Below are 25323 nucleotides of genomic sequence, written 5' to 3'. Positions count from 1 at the left end.
ATGAGACTCAAAGTATGGTGGTGCTGCCAGAATCACAGGGGTAGGCGTCTGTCTTTGAAAAATGTCAATCTTCTCCACCTACTTCATCTCAAAAAAACAAACAAACAAAAAATTTACTATTTCCTGAGTGCTTTTTGGAATAACGTCAGAGCGTGTTGATTTCCCTGCCTTTTGTCACTGTGGGGGATGACACCACAAGAGAGCAGATCACCGAATAGTGTCAAGGTATCAGAGCTCAAGAACGTCCAGTCCTTTTAATACTGCAGTGGATGAGAACTGCCTGATTTGATTAGTTCTATTTGTTTGAAGTTGGATTCTCATGAAAATAAAATAAAATAAAGTAATTCTCAGGTACAGGGACTAAAGCAACAATGTCCAAAGTCATAACTGTGGACGTTGCATGTTGCATATGGTTTTCGTGGTGACTCCAGCAATTGCCTGCTGCTTCACATAAGCGTTATTGATAATTTTGAAAATATATCATGACATTTTCAATCTACTTTGCGATGTTTTTCAGGAACAAAAACATATTCCCATGAGAATTTGCATGTATAGTAGGAAGAGAATTTTTATTTTCACCAGAAGCAAAAGTAACATTTTCTGAAAGGAAGGCGATGTACTCTCTGTAACTGACACACAGAGCAACGCCTTTGTGAGGACAGAAGAGGAAGAAAAACACTGCATTTGAGCAGGAAAAAGTTGCTTTGCCTATGAATATCTCCTTTTAAATATCGCAGGAAAAAAAGTCATGCTGCAGAGGACTTTTTATTCTTAATAAACTTTTTTAAAAGGGGAAAGGAAGGAAATAAACTCTACGTGCATTTTTTTTTCCAACAGCAACATTTGTGGTATCAGCTTTTTTTTCTTTTTAAAGAATCCAGCTGTGGAAGTCCAATCATTTCGGAGGAAGCCTAGCACAGTGCTTGGCATGCGTTTTGTGAGTGTGACCCGGAAGTCGGTTCAGAGAATCTAGATCATCGCCAAGAGAGTTTGCTCCCATCCTGTTCCCCAAGAGATTAGAAATGACAAAGTGATACAATGGATTTTAATAGAATCTTTCTCAATTGATTTCAGAGTGTGCATTAGCTCATTCAACCCTCACAATCTGCTTCAGCCAATGACTTTCTAATCTTGGTGGGGATGTGCCCTCCACACTCTTCCCAGCACCAGCGTTTCCTCTTTGCTTCCTTGTCAGCAATCAGTGAGTCTTGGCAGAGCCGGGCTTACTGGGGAGCCAGCTGGCTCCTTTAGCTCTTCATATGCTCTGGGGCACATCCAGGCTAATGGAGTCTCACAGTTCATTATGCACCTTCCTCCTCTACCCCCTGCAAGGAAGCGCCAGTGTATGTACCAGGTCTGGGGCAGGAGGCATCACTGCCACTGAAGCTGCCAAAAGGAGCTGCCGGTGTCCTATGAAGGAGTCAAGGCATAGCAATATTTGTAAGAAAATGTGCCCTGACCCCAGAAGAATGTTAGAAGAGAATCCACGGATGCAGCAGTAGTCTCAACTACTCATTCTACCTTGCTCTGTGTTACAGGGCACCAGCCACCAACCAGCTCTCAAGCTCTCGTTATGTGCTGAACACTGCATCCAGCCCTTTGCACACATTAGCTCATTTGGAGCTTAAAACAACTCTAAGAAATTGGTACTATTATCGCCCTTGTCTCTTCACTGAAGAAACTGAAACAAGGGATTATACAGGCAAAATGACTTGCCTGGAATCCTGTGCCGTGTCTCAGAGCTGGCATCCCCGCCTGGGTTTCATCTTACCTGCTGCACAGTGCAGGTGCCAAGCAAGGGGCTTTGCCAGTCAATTCAAAAACAAAGAAGAAAGCAAGTCAAGGAGGCTTTCTGATGCGAGGAAAGGGGAACAGGGTAGAACAGAGGACAGAAAATATCAACCATCCAAATGATCAGGATAAGTTTCCAAATACGGTACAGGCGAATAAAAGTGTAAACTGAAAATCATAAGGATGTCCTTATGATAATTAGGACATCTCTTTTCTTATAAATATTTATCTCTGGAGAAGAAAAGGGATAAGCATGCAAAAGCTCATTTTCAGAGAAAGAAATGATTACAAAAAAGAGAAACTTAAAAAAAAAAATCAGATGCAGAATCACTCACAGTCCACGCCACCCCGTAAGAAATGAGGCCCCAGCTTCGGAACCTTCACTAACAAAAGAAGCAATGCCCAGAGTGAGTGTTCACGTGTGAGGTTTGAGTTTGATGCGATTTGAAAAGCTTGAGTAATAAACTCCTGAAAAATGGGGTTTGGTAATGAGCAAGCCTTTAACTATATAGACATGTTGCCAGGTACCCCTTTAATAAACTGGTACAAATGATCGATGCAAAGGTGTTTCCAACAGCTGTTTATGCAATGTGGCTGGAAGAATTCTTCCATAAAGAAGCTGTTAGTGGGAAAATTGGCTATGCACGGTTGTGATGTCAAGTCTATACATAACAAACTTTTTCCTGTCAATCAACAATCTTGCCATAAATTAATCCATTTATAACAAGGCTTTTTTTGAATTGACAGCTTCGATGTGAATAATAAAAAGGACTCTTTAAGGAAAGTGAACTCAGAAGGGCTTTTTGCAACTCTTTAACACATAGGGAGAAGTGGCAAGGACTTGTGACTTTTAACTTATATTGAAAAATTTTGGCAGCAGCTCCAAATACCAAGGTAGCCTTCCAAAGACAGATGAATACGACAAAGCCAGGGTGACCTCTTGGGTCCGGCTCACAGAGGTTAAGCGGGATCTGCTCATATCCAGTGACGGAAACAAATGCCGGAGCATTTCCCTTGCCTGCCCCGGACACAAAGATCAAATGCAGATGAGGCTGTTATGTAAACACACTCGTTTGCATTCTGTCCAACTGTGTGTCGTCCTCCCCCCGCTCCCCCTCCAAGCCTCACGCAGCAGAGTGTGCCTCTGTGGTTACTAGCACCATGTCAGGTGCATTAGGCTGAACCTTCAGCCCTATTTTTGGGTTCTGTTGTCCTGACCTTTGACTTTCACTCATGTTGTTTCTCAAAAAAGTTCAATTAACAAAAATCACAGAATTGTAAAGAATGCCTACGTGACATCAAATGTGTGCTTGTGCGTCCCGGGTGAAACAGCAACCAAGGCAGGAGCTGTGTCCTTCCAGTCAGCTCGAGATGCGTTGCCATAGTCCCTTCCGGGTGCCCAATCCAACGTCTCTAACTGTTGATTTGTTTGGTACACATTTGTTTAGTCATATAGTACAATGGCCCCTCCTAGCATCACTAGAGGCAAAGAGAATTTGGCTATTTTCCCATCTAAATTCAGCATCTTCTTCTGGCTAAACGTGTATTTCTGGAGCCGGGGGTTTCTTCCTCCCAAACTCCTTCAGTATATGTAACATTCTGCCCTCTTCAATCCTCTCTTCTTCCCTCCACTTAGTCAATCTGATCAGAAGGTAGATATGAATAAATCACACTAAGCAGGCATGAAAGGCAAAAATTATTTAACATGCCAGTAAGTTTCTTGCAATGTATTAGGAGTTTGTTTGCTTTATATTTTGTTTTCCTGCACTGACTGAGAACCACTGCTCTAAATTACACAGAATTTATTCAGTTACTTTTGCCCTTAAAGAGGGAAGTCCCATCCGAGACCCTAGCCAATGCATTCCTCTTCACAGATGCCCTGCTGCTCTGTGTTAAAGACGGTCACGCTGGGATTCCTCTGTTCTTGCTCTGCCCGTCAGCGTGCTTGCTGAATTGCCCGCTGCTTCCAGCTGACCATGCCCCTTGGCCTGGTGGTTCCTTCCAGCCGCCTTCACACAGACCCAGACAACCAGTGCGTAGGTCTCTCTATTTGTTTCCCAAGTGCCCAGATTTTTCCCACTGATTTTCAGTGTCTTAACTTTCCCCCATGTCTCCATTTTGTCAAGGGTACATGGAATTCCACGTCTATTCTCTGAATGCAGACCCTCAACTAGGCCACACACGCACGTTCTCGCTTCCACCACCACAGTCCCTGAAGAAAATGGCTAAGTCTGATCACAGCATGACCTCTAATAGACTGAATGGGTTTTAAGATGAAGCACAAAATACTGAATTTTGAAAGACAGTGAGAATCATTCTAGATGCATTCTTCTCCCTTCAGTCTATCACAGTGTGTTTTATAGCGTGTATGTGCTCGTGTTTGTTCAGTGAGTGAATGAGCAAACAAATAAATGAATAACTGGCCCAATAGAAACAGCCTCTCAGGAGCAGGGAGCCTGCATTTCCAACCCCACTAAGTGTAGATTCAAGTTTCAATTTACTCAGATTAAGCTTCAGTATAGTGTGGATAAATATTTCCATTTAAGTATCTCTACCTAGTGGGAATGCAGTTTTGTGCAGCCACTGTGGAAAACAGGATGAAGATTCCTCAAAAGACTAGGAACAGGCTTACCATGTGACCCAGTAATCCCACTCCTGGGCTTATATCCAGAAGAAACCCTAATTCAAAAAGACACCTGCACCCCAATGTTCATAGCAGCACTGTATACAATAGCCAAGACATGGGAACAGCCTAAATGTCCATCAACAGGTGACTGGATAAAGAAGAAGTGGTATATTTATACAATGGAATACTATTCAGCCATAAAAATGACAACATAATGCCATTTTCAGCAACATGGGTGTCCCTGGAGAATGTCATTCTAAGTGAAGTAAGCCAGAAAGAGAAAGAAAAATAACATGTGACATCACTCATATGTGGGATCTAAAAAAAAGAAGAAGAAGAAGAAGACAAATTAATTTAAATATAAAACAGAAACAGACTCATAGACAGAATACAAACTTGTGGTTGCCAAGGGGATGGGATGGGTAGGGACAGACTGGGAGTTCGAGATTTGTAGATACTGACAGGTATATACAGGACAGATAAACAAGTTTATACTGTACAGCACAGGGAAATACATTCAAGATCTTGTAGCAACTCACAGGGAAAAAGAATATGAAAATGAATATATATTCATGTATGACTGAAAAATTGTGCTGTAAGCCAGAAATTGACAGAGCATTGTAAACCCACTATAACGCAAAAAATAAATTATTTAATTAAATAAAATAAAATAATAAAGGGGATCTTAGAGTTCATGTTAAATAAATAAATAAACAAACAAATAAATATCTATCTCTACCTACCCTTAGAAATTCTGTAAGGACCTTCTTCAATACGCTCAGCTGCTAACACAGCTACACCTAGCCCCGCGGTGCTATCACAAGCCAAAATGCTAGCATATTCAAAGAGACAGTTACAGCCCTACCATTCAAAGCTGACAAAGCAAAGCTGTACTTACTTTTAAGAAACGCGTTTGTCCAAAATGTGGGGAGTGCTTTCCATATGAATGTTGAAGACGTAGTACCATGCGCATCCCCAGGATCTCAGCTATTTTTCTGCGGTGACTGCCCAAACCAGTAGGCTGGTGTCAACCTGTTGGAAGCCAAATGTAACCCACTTTCTTTCCTCTCCTTCCTCCTTCGTTCCCTTCATAATCACTGAGCTCTTGTCGTGCACAGACACAAGGAGACCCTGTGGTCCTGCTCGCAGCCAGATGCTCCTAGCTACAGTGCTCCAGCCAGACCCCGGGGGCAGGACAAAGGTGACACAGCAGGTTACCAGCAAGATTTCTTTGGCATTTCTTCACAAACATTTATTGAGGACCAGGCATTGTGCTCAGTGTCAGGGTTCCATCAGGGTCAAAGCGTGTAAAAACAGACAAAAGTCCCTACCATCATGGGGGCAAATCCCTCCAACTTCATTTCTACCTTTTATTTTACTGATTCTGAATTGATTCAAGTCATGGAAAAGGTGGCGAAAAGGACAAAGGAAGCATGACCAAAAGAGAAATGGGGGACCGGGAGTCGGGGAGATGGGCCTGAGCTTGGTTAAGATCAGCGGTTTCTGCAGAGCCTCCGACTTGCTGTCTTCTCTGCCGTCTTTTATTTGGGACGCTTCGTTACCACCCAGCCACGAGCAGCTTCTCTGCAGGGAACCTAAGCTTCTGAAACAGGCTAAGTTTACCACTTGTAGATATCTGAGACTTCCCTCCAAGTCCCTGAAAAGATGGGGGGCTTGCTACCTAGATGGATAGATCAGTTGTTATCCTTAAAAATCCACGTGCAATGAAGAATAACAACCGTGACCCTGTGTGGTTACACGGCCCCACTGTTCTCAGGTTCACCAGAGCTCTTCAATGCGGATGCTGGAAAAGAAAAAAGTTTCCTCTACCCTCACAGGCTCTTCTGGCTGGCCTAATAATTAAATTTGAAATGAGACAGAGTAACAGGAGAAAAACCAGATTTAACTGCATATGTACGGGGAATCAGAACACGAGAGATTCCAAAGAGAGTCCGCTAAAACAAGGCGCACGTGTCACCCTGGACTAAGGAGACGGAGGTAGGGGTCTGGGACTTTAAAGGGAAGGAAGGCCATTCACTGGAAGATGGAAAAGAGCAGCTGTTTGGTAAACAAGTATTTGCTGGACCAGGCAGAGACAATGGGCCACTGAGAGATTTTGGTCTCCAGGCCCTGCCGAGGTCTCTGCACCACACCTCGCCCAGATTCTCTGTAGATACCTCAGAGGGTAGTGGTCTTCCTGGACCAGGCCCTTTATGTAAATTCCTTCATGTATTTAAGGGGAGGTAGAAAGAAGGAAATCCTGAGTTCTCTGCTTCTTTAAAATAATCCTCATACCAAAAATACATAGTTGGGGGTGGCAAATTTCGTTCCCCTACAAGCACGAGGGTCTCCTTTCCTGTCTGCATCGTTCCTTCATTTCACCTCCCCGATTTAATTAAACAAGGATCGGTGCGCAGAATCTGACACCAAATTTCCTGAACTTATTATTTGAGAACAATGCTTTTCCCAAAAAAGACATTTAGAGAGAACTGATAAGAGCCACAAGCTTAGGTGAACATTTTCGCTTGGGCTCTATAGCTTTAAATTAGGAGCACCACAAATGGAGATCTTAGGATAAAGTTACTGTAAATAAGACCTTTGTCTCTAAATGAGACTAGTTCCTCAAAACTTTTTCTTTTTGACTTGAACGGTTCAGCCCCACTTTCAGTGAAATTCAATCACATTCATTAGCATTTCTAAAGATGTGAGCTACTCAAAACAGCTGCATTGTCTTTCCTTTTCAACTCAAATGCAGCTTTTCCTTCTAAAGGGAGAACTCTCCCTTTGGTTACCCGATTTCTTTCTGCTTGGCACCCATCATTTTCAATGGTGGAGCCAACCTCCACGAAACAGGAAGTGCAGTCCCATTTGATCTCAGTTGAAAGAAATGGTAAATCCTTGGTAAGGACGGAAACAGTGGCTCAAAGAAAAATACAGAAAAATAACTGTGGAAGCAAAAAAAAAAAAAAAAAAAGCAAGTGAGACAAAGTAATGATCATTTAAATGAACTAACTCTTTGTCCCTGGAACTTCTCATTATCAAGGGTGTTTAATATATTCCCTATGGGAAGCAGGCTGCTGTTTGTCAGTCTTCTTTCTCTTTCATTGGCTATTCCAGCAAGAGAGAAGGAAACACTTCATCTTTTTAATCTCTTAGGTCTATATAAATAACAATCCTTATGCTTCAAATTGTGAAATTACCTGTTTTTTCAAAGGTGAGTATGGATGGAAATATCGCAGGAGGGAGCCAAGGGTTTACAAGTTAATCTTTTTTCACTGACTTAGAAAACCATCTTTGTGATGCCCAGTTAAAAGTGCTGCCTGTAATTCAACTGCAAATCCAATTGTGCGCAGTTGAGCCTAGAGAATATGCTGTTATGCACACAGGAAGATGGCGCACTACCCCGTCTGAGAAGGGCAGGCCCTGGAGTGTTTCAGAGAGGTCTGCCCTGATCTATACAGACGTCCGGCTGTCCGCCTCGTGGCAGCGCCATCAGGCGAGGTTAGAGTGGCTTTGTGTGGCCATGGGCTGGAAGACCCCCGGTTCCAAGTCCTAACCCAGTGAACCAGGCAGGCAGAGCTCATGAGGAAGGTGACGGGAATGCTGGAAATACGCAAAGTAGCCATTTATAATCACATCTGAACAAAACAAAAGACAATGCAAAATTGAATCAATCTTGTGTTTCCAGTAGATATCAAGTTGGATTAAAACACTCTAATTCATAAACAGCTGACCATGAGAACTTCTGAAAATGAAGCAGCTCATTAGTGGAACCTACCGACAGCAGCTGGGCCTGGTGCTGCCGAGGGCAGGAGAGAAGGCCGTCGGGGTTCTTGTTACAAATGGATGCTTTTTAAAAAAAAGTGTTTCACGTGTGATTTGCTCAAATTACTGCACTTGTGAAATGAGTAAATCCCTAAACAGGTGTGTCAGAGCCACTTTCTGTGTTTAAACCTGGCAAACCAGTTCCCGTCATAGGAGCTGGTGCCGACCGGGGCTGACCGAGTCTCTAACAAGAAAGAAAATCTGAATCTGAGACACAAATGATAATCAGACCTATTCTAAAACCTTGTGAAATGTAAATCCTTCCTCAGGGAACTTCCAGACCCACACTCACAGGGCACAGCAAGTCAGAAACGCCGAACTCCAAGTGCAAGTCCTTGCAGAAGGGCTGCTTCAGAGACCATCGTCCCCGCAAAGACAGGGTGGTTAACTTGCCAGCGTTCTTGGGAACTGTGGGTAGTTATCGCACGTTGCAGGGAATTGACTGGACAATACCTTTAAAAGGAAACACAAAGGACCCATGAGAGGGGCCCCCACGAATGCATGCGTGGTCCCGTCAGGGCCTCTCCCGGCTGGGGAAGGACAGCGTTCCCCTGCGCTGTCAGCCCAAGGGGAACAAACGTCTGACACTGCAGTTCTGGGAGGAACGTGTGGACTCCTGGTAGCAGCTTGCTCCAGCCAGCTCTCCTGAGTTCTGGTCACAGTGGATGCAGAGATCCAAGCAGAAAATGTGTGGTTCTAGAAGATTCCATCCCTTCTGTAGCAAACTTTGCCAGGTAAATCCTCCTCTTCAAGACTCTCTCATTTCAACCCTGTTCTCCTAACATGTCTGCCTACTAGGCGTGATTCCCTTACGCACTGTTGGTATAACAAAAAAAAAGGCACTAGCGTTCACGAGCATGATTGAAGTGGAAGGACACGTGTGTGGGTAGGTGCCTTCCTCCTGAAGATGCATTCACATAACAACAGCAATAATAGTACTAGCTGTTATTTACTAAGCTCTCACTTTGTGCCAGGGACGATACTAAGTACTTTATATGCATCCGTCTCTAATTTCTACAACAACCCTATAAGAAAGGTATTACTATTAACCCATTTTACAGTTAAGAAAATTGAGTTGCAGAGAGACAGAATGGATGGAACCCTTGCTCTTGACATACAGCTGTCAAATGGCATAGTAGGGCTAATTTCCAAAGCTCTCCATCACCAATCCCATGCATGTAACTGGAACCTTACTCTCCCCTGCTGCATAATGGCTAAAATATCTCCGTGTCCTAGCTCAGCGATTGCTCTGTGTGTTTTTATAAGACTGTAGCGAGGATCATCCAATCATTTGATCAATTTCTGCATGACTTTACAACTTACATGGCTCCGGCGCCAGCAACTGCACTTACATTTAAACTCTGCAGAGCAGCACTAGTCCACAGAACTTCCAGCAATGTGAGAAGTGCTCTAGAAAGCTGCACTGCCCAGTGTGATAGCCGCCACTCACATGTGGCTACTGAGCACTTGACATAAAGCCAGTGCAAGAATGAAGAACTGAATTTGTAATTCAATTTTATTTGAATTAATTCAAATTTAAATAATCACATATGGTTGTTCTTGAGAACGAGGGAAGGGAATAACAACCAGAGACCAGTGAGGTGACTGGTCCTGGCTGAAGGAAGGGCCACTTCCCCAGGTGGGAGGAGAGAGAAGCTGGTGTAAGTGAGGGGAATCCTGCACATTCGTCCACTTCATCCAGGTGAGGCAGCTGCCCTGGAGTCTACCTCAGCCCGGAGCTGTATTCAAAAAAGTCAGTCTAGTATTCAAACATAATTGAAAAGCAATTAAAATTTTTTTTTTGCAGTCTTTGGAGAAATCTCCAAATTAATAACACACAATTAAAAAAAAAAAAAACAACTTCCTAAAACTTCTTCACTTTTCTCTCTGTCTCCTTTTCTCTCCAGCTCCCACACGTCTCTTCCCACCATTCCAAAATCTCAAGAAAATCTCTTACTAAAAGCATAAATGGAGTGAGATGAAATGATGTCTAGTGCTAGCTCTAAAATTTTATGACTCTATAAATGATAGAACCTGATATTTCAAACTCCACCTTTTCATTTGTGAGAGGCTAGACAAGCTTGGAGGAGCTCTGAAGGTTATTAAAGGTTTGTTTGTTTGTCTTAATAAAGTTACTAAGATGCCACATCATGCAGTATATAAAAATCTAATGTGGAAAATTCCAAAACTGCAAGGGAAGCAGTATCTTAAGGAAGAGAGGTTTTGGAGAAGGCTGGAGGAAGTGGAGGAGGAAGATGGGGAGGCGGAGGACCACAGAGGAGTCGGAGAATCTTGGCCAGTATTGCCAAGCCCTGAGGAGAAATTAGAGATGTGGATGGAGGCATAGCATCTGCTCTGCTGTTCCAAGCAGCTTTTGTTTCCAAATCCACCTCCTCTCCTTTCCTTCCCTAGCCGGGGCCTATCTCCCTTTTCTTTGAAATAATATAAATAGCGAAAAACTCACCAAACAGTGAAGCCTCTCTTAGCTCACATCCCACATAAGATGGGTGCACCTGAGCACACAGGATACATCATACAACCAGGGATTTCTAACTTTTTTTTTTCCCCTTTAATCCAAGAGGATGCAAAGGGAGGAGGTAAAGTAACTTACCTCTTAAGCTGTTTGTTTGAAAATAATATGCAGAAAGGGGAAAGCAATCCTCAGCTAACAACTGCCTTCCTTGCCATCTGCTGAATCTAAACATTAGCATATCACGTATCTGGGTGAACTCAAACCGCACTGGAGACGGAGTGTTCTGTTCTACTTTTTCAGACCCTTAATGGGAGAGTCAAGTGAGAATTCTCCACGGGATTTTATGGGCTTTACGGACTTCCAACACGTGCATTTGGGGCCACATTTTCAGTCCAGCCTTAACTCATCGTACTATGACTGGAGGCAAAATTGTGCCTGGCTTAATTAGCACAAGCACTAATCAAGTGCTAATGAAATGTGCCCACGAGCAGCTCCTCAGACGAGGGCACGCGCAGTGCCCACAATCTCCGTATGTATCACTTAGCATGTCAGCACAAAAGGAGGGAAGAAATGAACGATTCTTTCCTAAAATTCGCTTCCGGCCAACCACGGGCAAATGTCATCTCTCTCCCGAAGTAACACATTAGTTTCATCAGCGTGAGCTCCGTAAACCCTAAATCTGCAAACTGCATCCCAATTTGCCGTATTAGGTTGCAAATTTATAAAAATATGGAGAATGTTATCAATGAAGACACTTCGTTCTCACGGATTTATGAGCTAGTCAAGGCCTGATTTTGGAAATGAGTGTGATCTGTAATCTACCTTAAAATATATAGGTGGTCTTTCGAGCTAAAACATGAGCTCTTAAGAGGTGGCAATAATGTTGGGAAACAGACCTATTTATTTAAACTCAAAATAATGCCAAAGAGGCCCGGTTTTCTCTCTTCCATCAGTGCTACATCCTTGGTCTTCTTACTGTGCTCTAAATCTGCTGTTAAGATCTGTCCAAGCACAAGAGCTTATTTACAACACAAATATTAATTATACTAAGGAAGACGCCTTCAGTCCATCAGTTAAATCACACTAATCGGAGATGCAGCAAGCACTTTGAAGTCAGTATCTACATAATCAAGCTTCACACACAGGACACATTTTCGCTCTGGGTATCTCATGGTACTTCGCCAAAAATAAAATTCTGGGTCATCCCATTTTGGGGGACACAAGAGAAACAGTGATTAATTCTCAGGGCAAGTTCACGTTAAAAAGCCAGGCGGAAAATTAAGAGAAGACTCTAGGAGAACGGGAGACCTGCCATCTCTTCTGCCCTGTGAACTACATTCATTCCTCCAAGGGCTGTTCCGTCTCTCGGGGGAAAAGGTCTCACCTTTAAGAAGCTGAAACTTACCCACCTGAACAGGTGCAAGGGCCAGACAGCGGCTGTTCTCTCTATGGACTATCGACAAAGATCACTTTAAAAAAATCCTGATCATTGGTGAGTAGTGAAAACCAGCCAATTCACACAGTGCTTTCATAGAATGAAATTCAGGAGAGTGGGAAGGAAACAGGCCAGAACTGGGGTAGCGCAGACACAGCCTGTCCCCTGCGGTCCCACGCAGCGAAAGCCTCCCTCGCAGCCTCCGGGGTGAAGGCCGACAGGGTGATTTTGACACTGACTCTCTTGCCCTTTCAGAGATGCTGTGGTCTAGGTTTTGTGAGTCATGCTCCTTTTTCCATGTATACGGAGATCTAACTTATCTCTACAGAGCAGCGGAAGGGGTGGGGAGGAATTTCTTGCCATTAGTGAGTTTTGTTTTCTGGATTAAATAAACGTTTGTGAACTCTAGAGAGTGTGCAAATCTAACGTGCTTTGTGAAAACAAGCACAAATCATGTGGGCCGCAGACACTGATGAAATCCAAGCCTGACATTCTTCACAGGAACCAAGGGCCCCATCTGCTGATGTTTAAATGTACTACAGTAGCCAACAGATTGAAAGGAGCCTAGGAAAAAAGAATTGCCTGAACTAAAATACAACTGGAGAGGCTGAAGCCGCACGTTGCTGAGAGCAGAGGGCACTTTAGAAGCCGATGTGTGGCCCTCTCCCCTCCTCCGTGTTGGGGCAGAACTGGAGGGAACTCATCCTGAGCACAGAAGTCGTTGCTTTTGGTTTTGATTATCATGATGATTATTATTTTAGTCCTCAGGAAAGGAGCTCCAAGCACACAGCCTTCACTAGCCACCACTTCTCGACTGAGAGACCTCTGGGTGGAGCGAAGGCTCTCGTACCTCTAACGGGGCATTCTTGGTCTTGTCTTTGAACAATCTGGGTCTTAATGGGCTTTGAAGCCGCCCCTTTTGATGATAAAGAAGACGTTCCAGTCACTTCTCAGCCTTGTCTCCAACACGGGATCATTCCGGGCCCTTACTCTCAAGTTTACTTTGTTTATGACCATTGCAGCCACTAAGTGAGTAGGTAAAGCCTGCGAGAAAAACCCTAGACAGGTCAGAATTATGCAGTTTGGGAGTCTAGTCACAGTTGCGTCAAACATTCACTGCTGGACCGTTCTCTATGTAATTTCACTCACCTTAGAAGTGAGGTGTCAGATGGTGTGAGCTCTAAATGCCTTACCTCCTAGCTCTAAGATCCATGGTGTTTCCCAGAAGGGTAGAGAGAGTGTCATACAAATCTTCATATCAACATAGCACGTTGTTCCATAAAAATGTGTCAGGTAGACACGTTTTCCGTCAAAAAGTGTTTGTCCTGTCTTCTTTACCCAGCTCTGCCATTCTCAGTTTGCTTTCCCCCTTTTACATTTTGAACTTCGTAATACCTGTAGTGGACAATTTTGGGGGTTACCCAGACCCCTTGCCCCCTTCGTTTAGAAAACAGTGCTCTTGGGACCAGCTACCTACCCTGCACTGTGAACAGCTCCGGCGGGGGCACCGTCCGGCTTTCTGCGCGATCTTGGCTGAGTTGCGAGCACGTGAACCAAGCCCAGCCGGCTGTCTCGGCCACGACTTCTGAGTCTTAGCGCAGAGTGAAAGGAGAAGATAAAGCAAAGAGGGTGGTAGCTCCTTCTGGAAGCGTGCTCTGAAATAACTCAACCGCTCCCTGTTACCTTGGCCCCCAGACTCCAGGAGCTGACCTGGTTTCTGTCCTATTGCTGAGACGGATCCGCCAGGCTTTCCTTCCGGAAGCTGAAACAGGCCGAGCTACTCACCAGGCTTCCCGGAACACTTACTTTCTGCGTAAGCTGTGTGGTGGACACGAGCTGGCCGTACGTCCCGCACGCACTCCCGCTGCTTTCTGACTGACACGGCCCTGAACGTCCCAGCCGCGCAGCTGGTGTGGGGTCGGCGCCATCGCTCTCTCCAGGGCTGGATCCTGATTGGCTCGAGCTAATTGTCACATCCCCTCCCTTGGCCACAGCAAATCGTTCAAAAATGGACACTTACACTGAATTTGGGCCAATCAAAGACATGTTTATTGGGGACCCTGGGGAAGAGGTTACCTCTATTTTCTGTGGAAGTTATTTTAAAACTTGCTCTTTATCACTGGATGTGAAACGTGAAAACTTAGTTACAACAGCATCAGTACCTACCTTATTATCACAAGAGGAACCAGCCTCAAAACGAGGCCAACACTTTGAAAACTATCATGAAAAGAAAGAACGAAACTACATCCTTGGAGATGATGGGAAAGACCTGAAACCTGAGCTTCTTAGTTATATGAGGCCGTATATTCCCTTTATCAAGCCATTTTGATTTGGATATTCGATTACTTATAACTGAAATCATCCTAAATAAGATCCAGTCTATTTCTCTCGGTAAGAACCAAAGAACCTGAGCAGACACAGTCTTCGTTTAGGAGCCTGACTTCCCGGGAAGATGAGTCATTCTTGCCCTCATACTCCCTTCTTCCACGCAGATATTTCAATATGATGCTTGATGTGATGCTTCAATACCATGGTTGCTTTTTCTCACATTGCAGAATCCTGTTCAGTCCAAAGTCCACTGTGGCCCATCTTTTTCTGCCATTCTCATCTAAAGCAAAGCAATCATTTATCTTAGCCTACTGTCATCTTGTCTTTTTGCTCCTTTGTTTGCACACCTCAGTATTTCCCACTTACCTTGTTTTCCTCAGTAATTCCCAAGTGTATCAAAGTCACCTGCAGGCAGTAAGCCAATGTTGCCGTCTGAATTATTTGGCAGCCTATTCCACACAGTAGGTATTTGTTTGAGGGATGAATAAAGTGTTTATGTCCCAAATTACCTTTCCTTGTTAGTTTAATGAGTACCCTCCTACTCCATCATTAGGGTCAAAAGAAATGAGTTTTACTGAAGGTCCATCCAGGTCTCAGCTCGGGAGCATGTGGTCCCCGGGACACCAGATGGTGCAGTCATTGATGATGGGGGGACAATCTGAAACCCCTTCTCGGCTGAACCCGTGATGTTCCTCTTTTGCATTTGCCCCACTTATTCAACTTCCAACTGTACCTTCTCGCAGAAATATGGAGAAAAGCTGGATGGACCCCCCTCACTGACTAAAATGCCAGTTCTCTCTTTTCATCTGAGTCGTTTACTTATTTCGCGTCTCATTCCCAGGTACCTCCAACGTAACAGCTCCTTCTGTTTCAACTCTCTCCCAACACGCCTCCCCCAGAATTACTCTCTTTCATTTCTTGCCCATCTCAGCTGTGGCACCACCATCCACCAATGTGGTCAGAGTGAAACACCAGCTTTTCCCCCTCCCTCATCCGCCACATCTTAATGACTTAACAAGTAGAGTTGATTCTATTCAAGTAACGTTTTCTTTAAACATAGCACGTCCTCTCCATGCCTACCTGCATTTTCCAGTTGGGAGTCTTTTAATCTCTTATCTGAACAGTCCTTCTGTTTAGCGCCTCTGCCTCCAGCCCTGCCATGTTCATGTACCTCCTCCATCTGTCCCCAGGTTGATGGACCTAAAATGTAAATGTGACCTTGTCGTCCCCCTGCATAAGACAAGGGTTTCCCATCACTTTCACTCTGCGTTCCAACCTGGGTCCTGCCTGCTCTGTTCTTACCTCCCACCACTTCGGACTTGACTATTAAAGGTCTGGGAAGATTCAACCACATGTGGTTGAGTCTCTGAAACATACTCCTCCCCACTCCTATTCCTTGTTCACACTGTTTTCTCCACCTAATATAGCTTCCCACCACTTCTTCCCTTGCTAACTTTGACTAAACCTGCTTGGGGGGTCACCTTTCCTACGGGGTGCACTCTGACTACCCCCTAGACTTGGCCAAGTGACTCCATGGTATGAGCCTAGAGATTTCTGTGCCCCATCACATTCTAGCATTTTCAGGCCACATTTGATGTAGACACATCAACACAGTGCCTATGCTATGCCTCTTTCTATAGACTTTGATGAACTTTAAGGCTTGATTTTACCGTGTGACCTTACCCTCTTGTCACAGGGGATTGAATCAGGGGCAGGTACAGGGTGTCAAAGGGCAGTCATGGTTGCTTTGAAAAACATCGGCTTGTACACCAGAAATTGACACAGCATCATAAACTGACTATACTTCAATAAATAAATATATATACATACAAAAAAACAATCTGGAACAATTCTCTCATGAACTAAGGAATGCAGAGGAAAAGTTCGAAGCAGGGGCAAATTCTGAAAACCCATCATGTAGAGAAAACTCCCGACTGACCCCTCACAAGGAAAAGCTTTAAGTGAGCAGCCACCGCATGTAAGCAGAAGGCATGTGGTGGCGAAGTAAAGAGAGCCTGGCGAGGACTCAGGAGCCCTCCTCTGAAGCCCCCAGGGCCCCTTGCACCCGGAACGACCCTTCCAAAGTCGAGACTCAGCTTCCCCCGGTTGCTGCGTGCTTATCTTCTTACAGTGATCGCTCTAATACATGAAGAGGTAGGAGCTGGGTCTTAGCTCTGTAAGTAAAGGGCTCTAATCAAAACAGCACTGACTTTCCCTCGGTCCTCTTTGGTCTTTACCACTAGATTGTAAGCTTCCTAAGGGCAAAGAGCAGACATAAATATCTGGAGCATAGTAAATACTAAACAGAGCAGACACTGAAATTCACGCACGAGGAACAAACTAGAACGTTAACTACAAGGACATTTACATAAAACACTAAGAGTATACTTGTCTTATCAATTACTTAAAAATACTGTATTTTTAACTAATAATTATGCAAGGGACATTTTTCCACACTCCTCTCTATCTTGTAAAATATGGTACTCGAAGTTTGATGCGATATACAATTTTACAGGTTAATTAAAGGAGGACTTAATGATCCCCTACTATGGGCTGAGCACATCACTACATGCTATGACAGATACAAAAATATATAATTTCCTGTTCTTGAGAACCTCATTTTCAGCATCTGTTCTTTATGAAGCTTCATTTTTACCCTGTTCCCTGGTCTTCTTTCACCAAATATTTTGAAACTCATTTAATTATCCTATACTTTGCTCATAAAAGCTTTCTAAAAATGGGGTATTTTTTAAATGCCACACGTTCTAGCTTCCTGCCCCAGTTAATCTAGTAAAGGCACAGTGAAATATTATCAACAGTAGACTTCATTTTTTTGACTGCTTCAGCCACAATAAAGAGATTATGAAAATTCTAAATGCCTTGCAACTTAAAGCATATAAACTCTATTTTTCAAACTGTATGAATAGCTGGATGAAGCAGCTAAGAGTAAAGGCAAGCAGGGAATTGTAGAATAAAACTTTCATAAAGTCTCTGAGATGTCTAGTGAGGAAGTCTCAGGGCTGACTGTTAGGATGATTTAAAATCTTAAACACCATTTTGTTGACACATAATTCTTTTATATATTTTCAGTATATAAATTGTGAGCTCCTCTAAAGGAAACACAGTTTTTCAAGGCAAAAACAAAGAAAAGAGCCTCTAACTCTTATTACATTTTAAGTGGTAGATAACTTTGTGAGTGAGTAACCAAGTTTATGCAGTCGTGTAAGTCAGCACTCTGTGCATTGGTGGCAGGAAGCACTTTGTATTGACACATTTGCGTCATATTAAATGTGACCGTTTTCACATCTAATATTTTTCCTTATGGTTGTCAGTGTGCCTCAAAATATGCAAATGTGAAAAACCAATAGACTCTGTGGCTACGAATTGGAAAGTAACTAATGCAGACAGGGCTTGTTTTGTTGTTGTTGTTGTTGTTGTTGTTGTTATTTTCTTTGGGGACCTTGAAAAGTTCTGAACAGTAAACAGTCAATGGGCTTTTCCTCCTTTGAGGGAAGTTTGTCTTCTTCAAGACACTATTTTTACTAAATACAATATCAGGATAGAGGTGGGGTGTTTTCCTTTATTATATTAGGTGGAAAAAGTGTGTTCAACGTATATGTATTGAATGTTCACTGAATAAACAGATAAAAAATGAAGGAAGAAGTAGGGGATGGATAAGCATGTGTGAGGGTAATTAAGTCTGAAAGCATTTTTTTTTTCCCCTAAAATTTCAAGCCCCACCAGGGTTGGCTATCATCATGGTATTTTATACCATGGAAAAAGAACCGTCTTTCCTAAGATCGGATAAGGTTGTTTTGAGAAATCAGGTGACCATAACCACCCATCAGTCCATTCACTCATTTATTCACCAGGTGTTCGTGGGGCTCCTACCACATCCCGAGCACAGTTCTAGGTGCTGGCGACACAGCAGTGAAGGAAACACAGTTGCTGCCCTCAAGGGGCTTACACTTCAGTGAGGGGACAAGCAATAAACAAGGGAACAAATAGATCCATGCCTTAATGCCTGTTAGTCATAAATGCCATGAAGGAAAATGAAGCAGGAGAGGGGGACAGACAGTCATGAGAGCTGTAATTTTAGATAGAGTGAGCAGGAGACCAGAGGTCAGAACGAAGTGAAAGAAGCAGCCATCAGGGCAACAAGTAGGAATAGCAAGTGCTATTCTGAGCAGGGAGCAGGTGCAGTGTGCTCCAGGAGCAGCGACGGGGGAAGTGGGAAGCCAGAATATGCAGGGCCTGTAGGCCATGGGAATGCCTATGGATTCAGCGCTAAATGTGGTGGGAAGCCATTGTAACAGATAATCAGACTTGTCCTTTTATAGCTGGAATTTAAAAACTTGAGAATAAATAGTCCAGGTTCAAATGCATCAAACCCAGGCTCACAACAATTTTTGATCAATTTTTCAAATGCAATTCCAAACCCTGACGGGGGAAGACAGACATTTTTCTTTAACCATAGCAGTCAATCGAAGATTTATCAATGAGGAACCTTAAAAAAAACCTGACAGCTTCCCATCAATAATAAATATTTTCAAGATCCAATTAAGAGTGAGCATCAGGAATATGCCACCAACCATCCAAGTTCACGGAAGTCCAAGAGAGGGTGAGGCTCTGCTGGGACTTGTCCTGCGCCGGCTCAACTCAGACTCAGAGGATCTGTGTAGACAGAACATCTAACTTGGAATAATTTTCAGACCTAGTACAAGAAAGCACAAATCTGATGATAAATCGTTTTTTTGAAAATAGTATTTTATTGCTTTTGAATACATAATCCCAACATGAAATAAAGTATTTCCAAGTGAAAGTACTTCTTTAACGACTCATTAATAATGAAGAGCATTCATGTGTTTACCAACCATTGAAATTTGCTAAAAAGCCCTCAAAATAAGATGCTGGCACCTTTGAAATGATGATCAGTTCTCGTATTAGCCAAGGTAGGCTAACAGCTGTTTTTAAAAAATCCCAAATCTCAGAGGCCTAACACAGTACAATGTTGCATCCTGCCCTCATCACAGTCCAGGTTGGCGGCGAGGACTTTGGCTTCACGCCGTCATCTAGGGACCAGGCTCCTCACACGTCATTGCACTGCCCTCCTCTGGGTCCTTGGAGTCCTCTGCATCCAACCAGTGAGTGGGAAGGTGAAAACATGTGTGCGATTTTCACTCCATTTTCATGTCAACGCCCCACCTCCTTGAGGTTCCTCCAACATCCCTGGTCATTCCTTCTTGGTCTCTTTTGCTGATTTCTGTTCTTATTACTAATTTCTTAGTGTCAAGGGATGAGGGGAGAAGGAAGTTAGAAATCAGTCTGGGGGCCTCCTCTCTTCTCCATCTAGAGATGTCTGTCAGTAACACAGCCCTGTACCATGGCTGTAATGACACGTCAGTGCTGAAGCTCCCAGGTACACGTCCCTACTGGGACATCTCCCTCCCATCTCCAGATTTACACATCTCCTCGCCTGTGCAGCATCTCCTCTCAGACGTCTGATAGGTGTGTTAAGTTCAGCATGTCCAAACCTAACTCATGAGCTTCTCCCCAAATCTGCTCCACTTGCAGCCTTGTCTGCATCAGCCCATAACTCCTTCCTTCCAGTTGCTCAGGCACGCTTGCGGTCATCTTTGGTCCTCTCTTTAGCTAACACTCCTGCCAGCTCCACCTTCAAAAGACATCCAGAATCCTGTGATGTCTTGTCCCCTCCACTGCCACCACCTGGTCCTGGCCACCACCCTTGGCTGTGTTACTAAATGGTCTCCAGCAGCTTTCTTTGATTCCAGCCTTGACTCTCTTCAGTCTTTCTTAATGCTTAACCAGAGTGATCCTTTGAAAAATAGAATTTGCAGGTATGGGGAGGGTATATCTCAGTGGTAGAGTATGTGCCTAGCACGCATGAGGTCCTGGGTTCAATCCCCAGTACCTCCATTAAATAAATAAGTAAATAAACCTAATTACCTGCCCCCCAACCAAAACAATAAAACTTTTTGTAGCTTTTGGAAAGTCCCCAAGGATGGGCTTTTTTTTTTTATTTAATTTCACAGGGCTTGCATCAGATAACTACTAGCTACTGTCAGCTGCTGCTTTTAAAGGGGTTTTCTTGTATATGCTGACCTGGTGGCCCACCCACAGTGCTCCTACCTGCCCAGCACGGGTCTTAGCACCGGCTCCCACAGTCTGCACCTGCCTCAAATTGTCACGCAGTGGACTAGGTCCAAGGATATTCAAGAACAGTTTGGTTTTCTAAGTGTATTCCATGTATGTAAATAATAGTAAATAATATAGTTTATGTTGAATTTAATTGAACTATTGAATTGTGGGTAAAAATAAATTGTCAAATATTGGCGATTTTATATAGTTCAGCCCAATGTTCTCAATTTGTTGGGAACACTCTTTCTCAATGTGGCCAGGCAGGTGTTAGTTGAGCCTAGTTCTTGCTGCAAATTGAGACAGAGATAAAACTGGAGTCATGGAGAAATATCCCAGGACCTCAGACAATATGGAACATTCTGTCATTCCTTTCTGGGGCTTGAATTCTGCCCTGTTTTCAAGATGTTTGTGCCCCCTTTTATCTTTTCCAAGTCCCCCCAATTTCTCCATAAGTACTTGGACTCCCCACTATGTTAGCCAGGGTTGTCCAGAGAAGCAGGACCAATGGAGATGTCTGTCTCTGTCTCCTCAGCTGTAAATATCTATATTCGTATCGGTGTCTCTATTGAGAGACAGAGAGAAAGAATTTAATAAAATTGGCTCACGCAGTTGTGGGGCCTGACAAGCCTGAAATGCACCAGGCAAGACGCCAGTCTGGAAATTCAGGTAAGGGTTGGTGTTTCAGTCTTGGATCTGAATTCCACAGGGGAGGCCAGGCAGGCTGGAAACTCAAGAAGGGTTTCCGTGCTGCAGTCTTGATAGCAAACTGCTATGGATTCAATTTTGCCCCCTAAGAACTGATACAAAGTCCTAACACCTAGGAACTTTGAACGTGAACGTGTTTGGAAATAGTTACTGCAGATGTAATTAGTTAAGATGAGGTCACGGCGGAGTAGAGTGGGGCCCTACGTCAATGACGGGGGTCTTTATAAAATAAAGGATGTCATGTGAAAAGGAAGGCACGCACATGAGGAGAACACCACGTCAAAACTGGAATTATGCTGTCACAAGCCAGGTAAGGACCAGAAGCTGGGAGAGAAACCTGGAGAAGACCCTTCCCTAGAGCCTTCAGGGAGAGCGTGGACACCACCCAACCTCGGGCTTCCGGCCTCCAGACTGTGAGAAAGTGAACTTCGATCACTGAGGTCTCTCAGTTTGTAGTACTTGGTTCCTGTGGCCCTTACAAAATAATGCACCCACCAACCCAGCGCTATCTTGGATTCCTCCCTCTCCTTCTCTTCCAATCTGTAATGAGCCACCATACCCTGTCTGCCCTAACATTCAAACACCTCCCATTTCTGGTCTCTTTCCTCCCTTTAATTTAGGTCCTAATCATCTCTCACGTTTACAGTGTAGCATTCCTCCTAAGTGGGTCTCCCTGGTTTCAGCCTCTCCCTTCTCCAGCCCATTCTCCACACTGCTTCCAAAGACTCTGTGGGACATTCTTAAAATATAAACCTAACTGTGTCCCACATCTAACTGGAAACCTCCACTGACTCACCTTCACCAGATGCCAGTGCTTGATCCCTTAGCCTGGCACTCAGGTCTTTATAATCTGGACATCTTTCTTTCCATCTCTGTCTGTCTACTTTGCTCCTTTATTCTCTAATTTGTAACCATGCCGAAGTCCTCATTTAAAAAAAACTAGACTAGTATCTTTCACGCCGTTGACTGTGCTGACTGACCTCTTCACTCTGATGGAGCCCAGTTCCCCTCTCCTTTGATTTAATACCTTTTCCAAATGGCTGCACGGCCAGTGCCCAACACCATGCTTCTCTTCCCACCCCAAATTCCTATCAGCCTGGCTGCCAGGGACAGAGGAGAAGATTAGTATTATTGCATAATTCTAAAAATTACGTGCATGGAGAGAGAAGGAGGTTTGGGGTCAGAGGAGGGTGGAAGGAAGCAAGTTTAAAGATAGAACTAGAGCTGGTGGAACAGAGCAGGCAAGAGTTCAAGGTTGATCTGTCTTGTAGATCCAGCTTCCCAGGTTCTTAAGTCAACTCTGTTTTCCATTTAGTTTGGAATTTCGTGGCGATTGTACCTCAAGACCCTTTTGTACCGTCTTGGGTTCAGGAAACCTGGAAAGGCTGCCGTTTCACGTTGTGCATAAGGCTCAATTCCAACAGCCAGGATGTGCTGGCTTGTCTAAGTACAATAAGAACCTGAGGAAGGCAGTGCTATATGGAATAAAAGCTGTGGCAACGCGGTCTTTAGCTTTGCTGAGACTATGTGCTTGCCAAATTCTACTGCCAGATGCTTAGGAAGAGAAAAATTATAATTCCAACTGGTCAGTGGTCAGAGGTAATATTCAAAACATCCTACCACATGGATAAACAAGAAAATAATTAGAAATCAAATGTTAGAGAATTCTGCAGTGAGCATGAATGTAATCCACAGGATAAACAACACTTGGTTGACATTTGACTGAATAAATTAAAACCCAAAGTAATTTAAATAAAAATTCAAGACATGTATCAGAGAAGTTCAGGACAGGAGACAAAAGACGGAACTTGCTCTTGCCATTTGAGCTTTGCTGGAATTTATAGGTGGGCCTGGAAAAGAAGGTCAAAGGCCTTTTTCCCCTTGTAGTGCTAGCCTACAGCACTTCACCGCAGCAAAGCCAGAGCTTGACTCTCAAGAAATCCATTAAACTGAAATGCGTGCTTTCAAGATAGTGTGTGGCTGAAATTACCATACTCACAGCAAATAAAAAGTCAGTCCAAACCATCACCCTTGTCTCATGTTTCCCTGAAACAAGATTAACAATAACAAATCAGAGACATTCTACTAGGTTTTCATTACTCTCCGTAAAAGAGCAACAATAACCAGCTACCCAGCTAAGGTGCCGGATGTCTGCCTGTCACATGTGTTAGCGGGCAGGCGCACACGCATGTGCGTGCGAACACACACACACACACACACTCACACACCCAGAGGATTTTTTTTTCAGAGAATAAGCATGTCATGAGGTATACAGAATTGACTGTTCAGTGTATTTTATTATCCTACAGCGAATACTTTCTTCAATAGAAATGGTTCCATGAAATTTTCAGAGTTTGAACTGTACTTTAAGTTTACAGAAAAGCACTCATAGTCATCGGCAAATCTGCCTCTTCACATTGAAAATATGCTGTGTCTCTCTCACACACACACACACACACACATATGGATTTTTGCTTATCAGAGACTTAAAAAAATACCTGAATTGATGGTTATGTCACTACAGTGACCACAAGACCCCGGGCTTCAGCTTTCCTGACTCGCCTCACTTCAGGCAGGCTGAAACCCTGAGCCTTGCGTCCCCTTAGTGATATACTAGGTGCTTCACTTGGCATTGAGAGGGGAAAAAACACAGATACTCAGAGTCCTGATTGGAGAGAATACAGGATAAAAGGTTTGTTCTGGTGACCAGTGGGGGCGCAGCAACTCAATGGCTGTACGGAGTGAGCAAGGCCATTGCCTAATATACCAAATCCATCAAGAAAAATAATTACGTCCATATCAATTATTGGTCTATTAGAAATAAAGGCCCAGTGGAAGGACACCATCCAAAGGTGACTGTCTAGTGCTTTAAAAATAAATGTCTTATCTCTGCCTTGGCATTTTCTGTACCATCAAAAGGCCATTATCCCATGACAGTTCCATTCCACAGACATTAACATTAGATACCAATTCTTTCTAAAGGCTCTTTACAAGGCTTTGTCTCATTTGGTGGGTTTGCCAAATGTTCCTCACATTTCATTAATAAATTGACCCACACCAGTCCCTTAGGACTCCAGGGGAAATTAAGTTTCATTCTTTTTTTTTCTTCTACTCTAATTAATACTATTAAGAATGAGAAGATGCCATCAATAGATCAATCAAGTATAGTAAGTTAGGCAGCATGGTTTAAATGAAATAACGTTAAATGGAAAACTATATTAATAAATATAACTATATATAACAATTATAAGCCCCCGGTTATGCTAAGCGCTCTACGTGTGTTTTATTTATACACACAATAATCCGACAAGACAGGTGCTGTTTGTCCAGGTTACAGTTGAGGAAACTAAGGCCAGGGGAGTTACTAAGAGCTCAAGTCAGAATCCAGGTCCGCTTGAATCCAGAGCCTGGGCTTGTACATATTCTGTCTTATGGCCCTTTTAGGTGGTATATTATAGGACTGTCTGAAACACTGACCTCCGGCAAATCATACAGGCACTCCGTGCCTCAGCTTCCTACCGGCGAAAGTGAGAGCAGATGAGATGATACAGCTCACAGTGCCCCCTCTGGATGACCTCAGCCTCCTGGCTGGCTGGCACGACTCAGGCTGTGATCACACGTGGTGGCAAAATACAAAGTTATGACATGAGAAGGAAGAGTAATGTTGCTAAACTTTTCCAGATTACGTTATTTCCAGCTTCTGTCTTCTCAGTTGCTCCAGGTGAATGTCAACTTATCACTTATAAAAACACGGCACAGACCCTGACCCTCTGTAAAGAGGCCTCGGGAGGTCTGGCCCAACAAAGCACGAGAGCCGGGCGTGGAAATGACACTGCACGCCTTGCTTCCCAAGTTCATCAAACATTCGTCTTGTTCGTAACTTGATCCTCCACTTGAGTTTCCTTTTTTCATAGGAAAATGCTGTTTAATCCCCTTGTGTTTACAGGCCTGCGATAACCAGCCCACTGTCCATGATGACCT

The sequence above is a fragment of the Camelus dromedarius genome, chromosome 14 (assembly GCF_036321535.1).
Source record: "Camelus dromedarius isolate mCamDro1 chromosome 14, mCamDro1.pat, whole genome shotgun sequence".
NCBI lineage: Eukaryota > Metazoa > Chordata > Mammalia > Artiodactyla > Camelidae > Camelus > Camelus dromedarius.
Note: the sequence above shows the minus strand (reverse complement) of the source record.